General features: G+C 37.2%; 1 protein-coding gene across 3 annotated transcripts in view; it reads right to left on the bottom strand.

The window, feature by feature from the left end:
• LOC119532502 (olfactory receptor 4A5-like) overlaps positions 1-13211 on the bottom strand; it is a 60806-nt gene that overhangs the window by 12452 nt on the left and 35143 nt on the right. The window contains exon 2 of one of the 3 annotated variants that reach the window (XM_037834974.1): positions 4635-4770. The exons of 1 other annotated variant lie outside the window; for it this stretch is intronic. The gene's annotated coding sequence lies outside the window, so the exon portion shown is untranslated. Of the gene's footprint in view, positions 1-4634; positions 5413-13211 lie in introns of those variants that run through there. One more of the 3 variants, XM_037834973.1, reaches the window with a different exon arrangement.

Here is a 13211-nt window from a genome sequence, read left to right on the forward strand (position 1 = left end):
CACTAGGAAAAATGAAGACATAGCTCTGTCAAAGGAGCAAACTTACACTTGAACTGAGATGCAGGAATTGAAACAAGTTATTATTAATCAAATAAATATCCTAAATCAATTAAAAAATCAAATCAATGCATTCATGGAAGATATGGCAAAAGAGATGAAGGATATAAAGAAGGCATTGAGCAAACATAAGGAAGAACTTGAAAGTTTGCAAAAACAATTGGCAGAACTTATGGGAATGAAAGGCACAATAGAAGAAATACAAAACACAATGAAGACATACAACAGGAAATTTGAAGAGACAGAAGAAAGAATTCATGAACTAGAGGACAAGCCAGATGACATACCATACACAGAAAACAGATAGGGAAAAGAATAGAATAATATGGGCAGGATCTAAGGGAATTGAATGACAACATGAAGCACATGAATATATATGTCAAGAGTGCCCCAGAAGGAGAAGAGAAGGGAAAAAAGGGCAGAAAGAATAATGGAGAATATAATCATTGAAAATTTCCCATCTATTATGAAAGATATAAAATTGCCGATCTAAGAAGCACAGCATACCCCAAACAGATTAGATCTAAGTTGACTGCCTCCAAGACATTTAATCAGATTATCAAATATCAAAGACAGCGAGAAATCTGAAAGTAGCCAGAGAAAAGCAATCCATCACATATAAAGGAAGCTTAAGAAGACTGTGTGTGGATTTCTCAGCAGAAACCATGGAGGTGAGAAGGTAATGGCATGATATATTTAAGATACTGAAAGAGAAAAACTGCCAATAAATAATTCTATATCCAGCAAAACTGTCCTTCAAAAATGAGGGAGGGTTTAAAATATTTTCAGACAGACACTGAGAGAGTTTGTGAACATTATGCCCACTCTACAAGAAGTACTAAAGGGAGCAATAGAGGCAGGGAAAGATGGGAGAGAGAGATTTGGAGAGGAGTGTAGAAATGAAAACTAACAGTAAGAGTAAAGGGAGAGAGAGGAGAAAATAAAAATAAAATATGTCATAAAAATCCAAAAAAAACAATTGTAGATAGTAGACATTACACTGAATGAAATTAGCCAGAAACAAAAAGACAGATACTATATGGTCTCACTGATAAGGACTAATATTGATGAGAGAAATTTGAGTTCAGAACACAGGTTATCAGGAGATAGAAAGAGGTTGGAGATTGGGTACTTGATGCTGAAGGAGTACTGAAGGTTCAACAGGATTGATTGTATAATCCAGAAATTGAATGGATAGCATAATAATGTGTGATGATAACACAATACTGTAAGTACTCTGAACAAAGATGAGTGTGAGCATGGTTGAAACAGGAAGGCTAAAGAAAGGTATGACACCAGAAGGAAAGATGGAAGATAAAGGCTGGGATTGTAAAACAAAGAAACCTAGAGTGATCAATGGTGGTGATTAAATGTACAAATATAAGAATGCTTTTAAATGAGGGAGAGCAAGTAACTGTCAACATTGAAAGTTGTTGAAAATTGAATGGTATAGGGGAAAATAGAGTCAATACAAACTAGAGCCTATAGATAACAGTAACATTGTAAGATGTTTCCATTAATTGTAGCAAAGGCAATATACTAAAGATAAATGTCTACAAGAGGGGGATATAAGGTAGTGATATGGGATTCTTGTTGTTGGTGGTGCTGTCTGACCTTTTCATTGTATTTTATTTTTATTTTTCTTGTATGTTTTGTATTTTTATTTTCATTTTCTGATCCTTTTCCTCTTTGGGGAAGAGATGGAAATGTGCTCATAAAGATTGTGGTGATGAATGCATAATTATGTGATTATACAGGGAATCATTGATTGTTTACTTAGGGTGGATTGTGTGGTGTGAGAATAAAACTTAAAAAATAAACAGAGGGATACAAGTGGTGGAGAAAATGTTGAGAGAGGAATTTACCTATTCACTGTTTGTAGGGAAATAGAATGGTGCAGCCCAGCTGGAGGGCAATGTGTTGTTTCCACAGGAAGGTAACTATACAGTTGCCATAGGGTCTTGCAACCCCATTATTGGATATATTCTTGAAATAACTGAAAGCAGGAGCATGAGTGGACATTGCACACTGGTGTTTATGGCATCCATATTCATGATTCAAAACAGATGGAGGTTCACTCTGGGTACATTGACTGACAAGCAGAATAGTGAACTGTAGTGTATGCCTACAATGGAATCATGAGCAGCAGCAAGAAGAAATGAAGTCATGGAGTATGCATCTAAGTCAATGGACAGTATGTTGAGTGAAATAAGCCAGAATTGAAAAGAAAACATTATAATGTTTCAATAATATGGACTAATTGTAATGTGCAAATTCTGAGAATTGAATCTGAGAGCATAGGTTATCAGGGGAAGGCTTATGGTAAATGTTCCTAGATTGTAACCTCTTACAGCAGTCATATCTATTAATGAGTTGTAATGGTTTTCTCTAAATTCTGAGATGCTGAGCTGATGGGTCCCTGTAACTTCAGGTATCTATTTGACACCTAAGACTCAGAGCCAGATTTTGGCAGCTCTGAATGTCAGCATTACCCCATATAGCAAATGTTTAAAAAGCTGAACAAGAGATCAGACTTCAATTAGAGATGTGAATGAAATGGACTTGACTAGAACTGAGATAAACCTGACTAGAGGGAAAGGGATGGTATTTACCATGCTTTAAAACCTCAACTTCTGTGTGAGACCAAAGGAAGAGATGTTTATTTGGTGAAAAAAAATCACTTTATAATTTAACTTGTGTGATCAGTTTGTTCAAACACCATAATTACATGGAACCTTGGATAAGTGGTGAGATCTGGTTGGTTTCTATAGGTTAGCATGAAATCCCAATATATCTCAGAGTAATTTGGTCAGAGAATAAAAATTACTTGCAAAGCCCCCTTGAGGTCCTGGGCAAAAATGTGGAAACATTAAACTTCCCCACCTGGGGGACTTCTGACATTCTTGCAAGCATTGGGGACTAAAATTGCAGTAGACCAAGTCCTTGATCATGGGGCGTGACCTTATGGAGTTTGTTACTGCAAAGGAGAGGCTAAGACTACTTACAATGGTGCCTAAGTGTCACCCACAGAAAACCTCTTTTGTTGCTCAGATGTGGCCTGTCTTCCTCTAAGCCCACTCATCTGGTAAACTCACTGTCCTTCCCCCTATGTGGGATATGACTCCCATGGATGAGCCTGGACCCAGCATTGTGGGTTTGAGAAAGCCTTCCTGACCAAAAGGGGGAAGAGAAATTAAAAAAAAATAGTTTCAGTGACTGAGAGATCTCAAATGGAGTCTACAGGTCATTCTGGAGGGTATTCTTATGCATTATATAGATATCCCCTTTTAGTTATTAGTGTACGAGAATAGCTAGAAAGAAATACCTGAAATGGATGAATTGCAATCCAGTGTCCTTGATTATTGAAGACAATCAGATAACCATATAGCTTATGCAGTGTGACTGTGTGATTGTGAAAACCTTGTGGCTCACATGCTCTTTATGAAGTATATGGACAAATGAGAAGAAAAGTTGGGGATAAAAAGTAAATGAATAATAGGGAGGAAAGGAGTACGAGGTGTTTTGGGTGCTCTTTTTAAATTTTATTTTAATTTTTTTCTTATTTTTTGGAGTAATGAAAATGTTCAAAAAATTGATTTTTGTGATGAATGCACAACTATGTGATAGTGTGGACAACAGATTGTACACTTTGGATGATTGTATGGTATGTAAATATATCACAATAAAATCATATTTAAAAAAGATCTATCTTGCAGATATTAGACAGCTCTGTTCCCAAAGCACCTTTGTTGATCTATTTGCCAAATGGCCACAGTTGCAGAGACAAATGCTATACATGGGCTCAATGAACAACATGATCTACCTTTCACCAAGACTCATCTGACTACTGTCAATTCTGTATGTCAAAAATGCCTCAATCCCAAATTTGGCTCCATTATGTAGGTAAATTGACTCCTCAATTTGGAGGTGGTAGCAACTTGTTTTCTTATATACTGGTATGCATTTTTCCCCTCTATCTGCAGTCTCTCTTCCATTGCTGTGGTATTCTATTTGCCAACATCTCTGATCAGGGGACACATTTCATGGTAAATAAAATAGAGCAAATGGCTTGCCACCATATAATTCACAGTTTGAACATATTTCACATCACATGGAAGCAATAGGCTAGATTTGACATTGTAATGGCCTCCTAAAAGCTGAGTTATGTTTTCAGGTGGGAGACTGTAGCCTGAAAGTTTGAGATGCTCTCTTCTATATGAGAGGCACACAGTACGTGTTCAGTAAGTTTTAATCATCTTATACCTTGTGCCATGTATATTCATGGGAGAATACTATCATGCTAATAAACTTTCCCCCATGAAATCCTATATTGTCCCTTCTTCATTTCAATATCCACAAGATCCTTTTCCACATACTTTCTTCTAGTTCTTGCAAGTACATACGAACCAGATCCTGCACTTTTGTTTCATTAATAAATGATTTCCTTGTAGAAGAGAACTACATTTCTTAGTTGGGCTATACTGACACCAGAACCTAATTATTGACCTGTGGGTTATGAGGAGTTGCTCTGGAAAGAGGCATGACTTTTGGTGCGGTGGTTTGTGGCAGACACATACCTTGAGTCTAACAGCTGAAGGCTGTCTATTAGCAATACCAGGAGTAGGAGCAACAAATCCTTCTTGTTAGAAGGGAGAGCAGAGCAGCAGTTCAACACTTGAATCCATTTCTTCACATATATTCTGGGCAGAGTTCCTCCATCATTCAGGGATAGAATTAAAAACGAAAGGTTAGAGGGATGATCCACCACTGCAACTGATTTTAGAGCTGAAACTGCTGCTTAGTGTCCTCCACTACTAATTCTCTTCTTCTCGCCTCACCTTCTGCTAGCACATTCACTCATCTCAATGGCTTGCCTAGAGATGTAGCCCAGACCCTTACATCTGAAAGGTCTGACCCCTTGTTAGCTATGCCCTTCACAGGCCAGAACTGATGCACTTTATATTTATTGTCACAATTGAGAAAAGGGATAGCAAGACATGCCCAAGTTGATACCGGGAATTCAGACATATTCCTCAATGGCCCCTTTTAATTACAGCACCTCCCTCTCCATTTGATAATCATGGTCAATTTCCTCTGCCATTGGTGTGGAAAGTTCCTTCTCCCAATTGCTACAGCAATCCTCCTATTGCTAGGAGAGCCAGATTTATGATAAATCTCATGCTGTGACAGAGCATGGTGAATACAAAGGTCTCCTTTTGACTTTTATCACTATGCCAGTTTGAATATATTGTGTCCCCCAAATGCCATTATCTTTGATGTAATCTTGTGTGGGCAGATATTGATTAGATTGTAATTCTTTGAGTGTTTCTTTGGAATGCACCCCACCCAGCTGTGGGTGATAACTCTGATTAGATAATTTTCATGGAGGTGTTGCTCCACCCACTCAGGGTTGGTCTAAGTTGATCAGTGGAGCCACATAAATGAGCTGACATAGCAGAAGAAACTCAGTGCAGCTGTGAGTGACATTTTGAAGAGGAGCTACAGCCAAGAGGGACACTTTGAAGAATGCACAGGAACTGAGAGAGGAGCTGCAGATTATGGGACAGTTTAAAGAAGCTGTTGAAAGCAGACTTTTGCTCCTGAGAGGCTGTGAGAGGGAAAATGCCCCAAGAGCAACTAACAGTAACATTGTTGAGGAACTGCAGCCTAGAGAGGAACATCCTGGGAGAAAGCTATTTTGAAACCAAAACTTTGGAGCAGACACCAGCCACAAGCCTTCCCAGCTAACAGAGGTTTTCCAGAAGCCATTGGTCATCCTCCAGTGAAGGTACCCAATTGCTGATGTGTTACCTTGGACACTTTATGGCCTTAAGACTGTAACTGTGCAACCAAATAAACCCCCTTTTATAAAAGCCAATCCATTTCTGGTGTTTTGCATTCTGGCAGCATTAGCAAACTAGAACAATCACTTACCCTAAAACTTGCCTCAACTCTGAGGTTTATAGTACATTAGCCAATCAATAAATATGTGTATAGTTCAAAAGAGTCTCAGATGAGTTTTCTGTTATTCACATCCAAAAATATCCTAACTGAAACACCTTCATTTCAAATATATATGTGAAATTGGGTTGATTCATCATTCCTGCTTTTAATTTACATGTGTATGTATTCTTGAACCAGTACCAAATGTTTTTAATTGTTGTAGTGTTATAATTTGTCTTATCCCCTAGTATGGCTTACTACTTTCTAAATATTTAACTGGATTTTCTGTAATTCCATGAATTTTAGAATCTAAGGAATGCCAAGTATAGTGTGATTTTGTGGGAAAAAAATATGTTTACTATTTCCCTAAGGACATATACATAGCATACTGCCACAATTTTGAGAGATGGAATTTAGACATGATCATACTCAAAGTAAGTTAATCCATTACATTCATAACATCATAATAATTTCTTCCTCAGAATATGCTTGGAATAATTTGTGAGCTACAGTAAATATTGCTAGCCAAGTAGGACTGATCAACACAGCCAAAATACAAAGTCTTGACCAGTCAGGCAAGTTTCTGGGAACAACCATTTGACATCCAGCTCATTAATTTTAGAGACATCCCACAAATAGTGCTGAATAAATCACTATCATTTATGCAGTCTAGTTATAAGGAAGGGATTACACTGATTTTAGAAGACTTGATGGGGAATTGCTCATGCAGTGCCAATGGAAGCCCATAATCCAAATGCTCAGATGAATTCTGAGGTATTTGGATTTTGGACACATGCAGAATGGATATTCTGGCAGAAGACTAAACTGCCACCCAGTGATAAATACTGGGATTGTCGACTCAATAATTCCCTGCTAAAGTGGCCAGATGAAGTCCATTTGATACAAAACTTTTATAAAGATGCAAACTAAAGGTAATACAAGTGCCCTTTATGCCATGGATGATGTCAGAGAGTCATATACAAAATGATGGAGCAGTATAAAAAAACTCCTTAATAAAATGGAAATAATATTACCTAAACATCCTTGTGAAGTGACTAAGAATTATAGCATATTCATAAGCATACTATTTACTATTTAGAACAAATTGGAGCTTCTGGCAAAGTTTTCTACATTTGTTGCAATTATTCATTTCCTGCTGAAGAAAAACAAAATACTTGATTTCCCAATGAAATCTCACAAAATTAAGCATAGGTTTCAGTATGGAAATATGCTGAATATCACCCTCTGAATGGTAAAACCTCTATCAAAGAAGACAATGTTAACTTCACTCAAAAGTCAGATGTATGAGCAGTATAACTCACAGGGCAGGAAAAACTTGAGTCCCACCCATACAGCAATGACTGTATATTTATAGACTCATACATTGTGCCTAGTAACCTCACAGGCAAACTAGCCCTTAATAAATGGACAGTTAAGAAATATAGCAAAAGGAAACATTGTTACTGCAAAGAAGAGGCTAAACCTGCTGATGATTGTAACCAAGTTTCTCCCCCTGAGTGCCTCTTTGTTGCTCAGATGTAGCTCTCTCTCTCTAAGCCACTTTGGTAGGTGATCTCACTGCACTCCCCCCCTTACGAGGGACCTGATTCCCAGGGGTGTAAATCTCCCTGCCACACAGGACATGACTCCTGGGGATGAATCTGGACAGATTAAATTAAAGTGGTTCATGTGAATTCCACCAAATAACACTGATTTTTGCTCAAAAAAAAACAAAACAAAAAACGAATGAAATATTTTAGCCTAGCCTCTGGTCACTAGCATATATGAGATGAATGAAATACAGTGATGAGTGAAATAATATACTCCACTAAGCCAATGAAAGGTATTAAAGTAGAAGACCTTGCTGAATAATGACAGCTGAAAGCTGCTTAAAATAGCTTTAAGTAGGATTCCCCAAGACCAAGGACCAGCACCTAATGTGTAGTGAGATTACAAAGGACCATTAACAATAGTACCTGGGTGCTTCAAATGGATTTATTGTCAAATAGACTTTTTATAAAATTCAGTTTTATTGAGATACATTCACATACCATACAATCATCCATCCATAGTGTACAATCAACTGTTCACAGTACCATCATATAGTTGTGAATTCATCATCTCAATCTATTTTTGAACATTTTCCTTATATCAGAAAGAATCATAAAACAATAAAAAATCAAAAAAAAAGAACACCCAAATCATCTCCCCCATTCGACCCTATTTTTCATTTAGTTTTTGTTCCCATTTTTCTACTCATCCATCTATACACTGGATAAAGGGGGTGCGATCCACAAGGTTTTCACAATCACACCAGCACCCCTTGTAATCTACATTGTTATACAATCATCTTCAAGAGTCAAGGCTACAGAGTTGGAGTTTGGTAGTTTCAGATATTTACTTCTAGTTATTCCAATACATGAAAACCTAAATGTGTTATCTACATAGTGCATAAGAATGTCCACCAGAGTAATCTCTCAACTCCATTTGAAATCCCTCTGCCAAAGAAGCTTTATTTCATTTCATTTTGCATCCCCCTTTTGGTTAAGATGTTGTCAATCCCACAATGCCAGACACAGATTCATCGCTAGGAGTCATATCCTGCATGGCCAGGGAGATTGATACCCCTGGGAGCCAGGTCCCATATAGGGTGGAGGGCAGTGAGAACTCCTGCCAAGATGGCTTAGTTAGAGAAATAGAGCCACATCTGAGCAACAAAGAGGAACTCAGGGGAAACACTTAGGCACAACTATAAGCAGGTTTAGCCTCTCCTTTGCAATAACAAGCTTCATAGGGGCAAGCTCCAAGACAGAGGGCACAGCATGTCAAGCTGTCAGTCCCTAGTATTTGTGAGAACATCAGCAACAATCCAGGTGAGGAAGTCCAACACTTCCACATTTCCCCCAGCTCCTCAAGGGGACCCTGCATATATATTTTTATTCTCTGCCCAAATTACTTTGAGATGTGTTGCTATTTCATGCTAACCTATATGAAACTACCATATCTCACTTCCTATTCAAAGTTCCATGTAATTGTGTTTGAAAAGACTGTAGAAGTTATGTTGTTAGAAAATATAGATTGTACATCAAATACACATTTCTTCCCTTGGTCTCACATGGAAGTTGAAGTTTTAATACACAATCAGTTTCAAACTTTACCCTTTGGCCTGATTTGCCCTAGTCTTAACCAGATCTGCTTCATTTGTATCTCTAATTGAAGTCTGGGCTCTTGTTCAGTGTTTTGTTTTTTTTTTTTTTTTTTTTTTTTTTGGTTTTTTTTTTTTTTTTTTTTTACAGTTTCTATATGTGTTAATACTGACATTCATACCTGCTGATCTCTAGCTCTAAGTTCCAGGTGTCACATAGATATCCAATATTCCAGAGACGAATCAGGTTATACACCAAGGGATCAGCATCTCAGAGTGTGGAGATAGCCATTACAATTCAAAAATAGATTTGACTGCTGTAAGATCTTACAATCTAGGGACAATTACAATAATCATTTCCCTGTTAGGCTGTGCTCTATTATTCAATTCTGAGTTTACACATTGTAGTTAGTCCATATTGGTGAGGAATTATAGTGTTTGCCTTTGTTTCTGGTGTACTTCACTCAAAATGCTGTCTACAGGATCCATTCACCTCCTTGTGTGTCTCACAACTTCACTCCTTGTAGTTGCTCAATATTCCATTGCATGCATACACTGCAGTTCACATTTTGTTCCTGTCAGTGTACCCTAAGGCCACCTCCACCCACTGCAAATCGTGAATACTGCCTAAATAAACACCAATGTGCAAATGTCCATTCATGTCTCTGCACTCAGGTCTTCCAAGTACACACCCCATAGTGAGGTTGCAGGACCTTCTGGTCCCCACATACTTAGCTTCTTGTGGAACCACCACAGTGAAATCCAGAAAGTCTACACCATTCTACCTTCTCATCAACAGTAAAGAGGTACATCCCTCTGTCCATGTTTTCTCCAGCACTTTTACCCCTATGTATATTTTTCCTACAATTTTATAGCGATATACTCACATAACATACAATTTTCTACAGTGTAAAATCAGTTGTTCATTACATCATCACACAGTTGTTCATCTATCACCACAGTCAGCACTTGAACATATTGATTATGATGAAAAAGTGTTTTGTTTTGTTTCTTTTGGTGAATCATAAAAAAGATAATGATAAAAAGAAAATAAATAATGTGCCATACAATACAATATATTATTAAGGACCAAAAACAACACTACAAAGAATCCCATATCCCTCCATTATATCCCCCTCTCATACACATTTCATGTTGGTATATTGTCTTTGCTACATTTAATGGAAGCTTATTACAATGTTACTGGTGACCATAGACGCCAGTGTGCTTTACTTTTTCCCAAATACCATCCCTTTTTCAACACTTTTAATGGTGAACATTCATTTGCTCTCCCACATGTGAGAACATTGTTATATTTGTACATTTAATAACATCATTGGCCACTCCAGTTTTTGCCAAGTGGTACGGTCCCAGTCTTCATCATCTATCTTTACCTCTGGTGTCATACATTCTCCTATCCCACCTCTTTCAGCCTTACACACAGATATCTTTGTTCAGTATACTTACAATATTGTGATACCATCACACAGCATTATGTTATCTATTTCTGGATCTGTACAATCAATCCTGTTGAGCATTCTGTAGTCCTTCAGCACCAAATGCCTGATCTCTACCCTCTATCTATCTCCTGATAGCCTGTGTCCTAGCTTTTAACTCTCAAAGTTTGCTCACTAATTTTAGCTCATATTAGGGAGACCAGTGTTTGTCCCTTTGTTTCTGGCTAACTTCACTCAATATAATGTCTTCAAGTTTCAGCCATGTTATTATATGTTCCATGTCTTTGTTCTGCTTACAGCTGCATAGTATTCCATCATGCGTATATACCAGTTTGTTTATCCCCTCATCCATTGATGGACACTTGGGCTGTTTCAACCTCTTGGCAATCATGAATAATGCCACAATAAGCATTGGCTTGCAAATGTCCATTTGTGTACTAATTTTCAGTTCCTTTGAGTATAACCTAGCAATGGAAAAGCTGGGTCATATGACAGATCTATACTTACCTTCCTGAGGAACCTCCACACTGTCTTCCAGAGTGGTTGAACCATTCTACATTCCCACCAATGAATAAGTGTGCCTCTTTCTACACATCCTCTCCAGCACATGTAGTTTTCTGTTTTTTGGATAACGGCCATTCTGATAGGTGTGAGATGGTATCTCACTGTGGTTTTGATTTGTATTTCCCTAATAGCCAGTGAAGTTGAGATTTTTTTCATGTTTTTGAGCCACTTCTATTTCCTCTTTAGAAAAGTGTCTGTCCATGCCTTTTATTTGGGTTGTTCGCCTTTCTGTTGTTCAATTGTAAGGTTGCTTTACATATTTGGGATATTAAACCCTTATCTGATATGTGGTTTCCAAATATTGTCTCCAATTGTGTAGGCTTCCTTTTTACTTTTCTAACAAAGTCCTTTGATGTACAAAAGTATTTGATTTTAAGGAGATTCCATTTGTTTATTTGTTCTTTGGTTGCTCATGCTTTGGTTGTAAGCTCTAGGAAACCAGCTCTTAGCAACAGTTCTGTAAGATATTGCCCTACATTTTCTTCTAAGACTCTTTTGTTCTTAGCACTTATGTTTAGGTCTTTGATCCACATGGAGTTAATTTTTGTATAAGGTGTGAGGTAGCAGTGCTCTTTCATTCTTCTGGAAATGGATAACCAGTTCTCCAAGCATCATTTATTGAAGAGGTTTCTCTGTCCCAGTTGCTTTGGCTTGACTGCATTATCAAAGATGAATTGTCTGTAGATGCAAGAGTCTATTGCTAAACACTCAGTTTGATTCCATTGGTCAGTATCTCTGTCCTTATGCCAGTACCATGCTGTTTCGAGAACTATAGCTTTGTCATATTCCTCAAAGCCAGGTAGTGTGAGACCTCCCACTTCATTCCTCTTTCTCAAGATATTTTTGCTTATTCAGGGCACCTTGCCCTTCTAAATAAATTTGGTTATCCATTTTTCTCTTTCTACAAAGTAAGTTATTGGGATTTTAATTGGTATTGCATTGAATCTATAAATCAGTTTAGGTAGAGTTGACATCTTAATTATATTTAGTGTTCCAATCCAAGAACATGGTATGTTCTTCCATTTTTTTAATGTCCTGTTTGATTTCTTTTAGCAGTTCCTTGTAGTTTTATTTGTATAAGTCTTTTGTGGCCTTCATTAAGTTTTTTCCTAAATACTATATTCTTTTGCTTGCTATTGTAATGGTTTTTGCTTGTTTGTTTTGTTTCTTCCTCTTGCTGCACATTACTTGTGTATAACAACACTACAGATTTTTGCACATTAATCTTGTAGCCTGCAACTTTGCTGTATTCATTGATTAGCTCTAAAAGATTTGCTGTAGATTTTTCTGGATTTTCTATGTATAGAGTCAGATCATCTGCAAACAGTAAATGTTTTACTTCTTCCTCTCCAATCTGGATGACTTTCATTTCTTTTTCTTGCCTAATTGCTCCAGCTATACCTTCCAGCACAATGCTGAATAACAATGGTGGCAGTGGGCATCCCTGTCTAGTTCCTGATCTTAGAGTGAAAGCTTTCAATCTCTCCCCATTGAGTACAATGTTAGCTGTGGGTTTTCATATACTGCCTTTATGTTATTGAGAAGATTCCCTTCTATTCTTATCTTTGAAGTTTTTTATCATGAAAGGATATTGAATTTTGTCAAAGGCATTTTCTGCATCAATCAAGATGATCATGTGGTTCTTTTGCATTGATTATTGATGTGGTATATTACATTAATTGATTCTCTTATGTTGAACAAGACTTGCATAACTGGAATAAACCCCAATTCATTGTGGTGTATTTCTTTTAATGTGCTGCTGGATTCTATTTTTGAGTACTTTGTTGAGGATTTTTGCATCTATATTCATTAAAAAGATTGGTCTATAATTCTCTTTTTTGTAGTATATCTGATTTTGGTGTTAGGGTGATGTTGGCTTAATACAATGAATTGGGTAGCTTTCCTCCTCTTCAATTTTTTTGAAGAGTTTGAGTAGGAATGGTATTAATCATTCCATGAATGCTTGGTAGAATTAGAATTCACATGTAAAGCCATCTTGTCCTGGGCTTTTCTTTTTTGGGAGATATAAATATATAGTTTACTGA

This window comes from Choloepus didactylus, chromosome 4 (assembly GCF_015220235.1).
Source record: "Choloepus didactylus isolate mChoDid1 chromosome 4, mChoDid1.pri, whole genome shotgun sequence".
NCBI classification, from domain to species: Eukaryota; Metazoa; Chordata; class Mammalia; order Pilosa; family Megalonychidae; genus Choloepus; species Choloepus didactylus.